The sequence below is a fragment of the Colobus angolensis genome, unplaced genomic scaffold (assembly GCF_000951035.1).
Source record: "Colobus angolensis palliatus isolate OR3802 unplaced genomic scaffold, Cang.pa_1.0 Scaffold214, whole genome shotgun sequence".
In the NCBI taxonomy this organism is placed as follows: Eukaryota; Metazoa; Chordata; class Mammalia; order Primates; family Cercopithecidae; genus Colobus; species Colobus angolensis.
In genome coordinates this window covers 1,222,778-1,223,408 of record NW_012115311.1, presented here as the reverse complement: position 1 = coordinate 1,223,408, position 631 = coordinate 1,222,778, and positions in this window count along the sequence as shown.

Genomic DNA, 631 nt, shown 5'->3' with positions numbered 1-631 from the left:
TGCATAGTAAGATAAGTTAAAAATATTGAAAGTACTCTAAATAAAAGCTTACTAATTTGAGATAACTGCAGGCAAAAGCAATCTGGAAATTTTAAATTAAAAATTTCTTAAAACAAAATTTTCCAATTTACTAATTTATAAAAGAAATACAACTACAAGGGCCTTAATAAAAATTTTAAATACATTCTCACACACACACTATATTCTAGAGAAGAACTATTCCATCAAAATCCTAGCTTTGAATAACTTATTATTTTAAATAATCAGTAACTAAAACCAAGCAATCTATCACACAGAGAGGGGAAAAGGTAATATTCTAAGTTATGAATTTTTTACCCTGTCTCATAAAAATAGAAGCATAAAAGTTTAACTTACATTTTTCCTGGATTTAAATTTATAGATAAATTTGCTTTTCAGTGAAATATCCTCAATAGCAATTTTACCAAGGAGGCCTTCTTCTGAAGGCCACCTCTGAAATAATTAGAGAATAAATGTCAATGGCATGATATTAAGATGTTATTCGCCTGGGCGCAGTGGCTCACGTCCATAATCCCAGTACTTTGGGAGGCTGAGGCGGGCAGATCACGAGGTCAGGAGTTTGAGACCAGCCTGGCTAAGATGGTGAAACCTC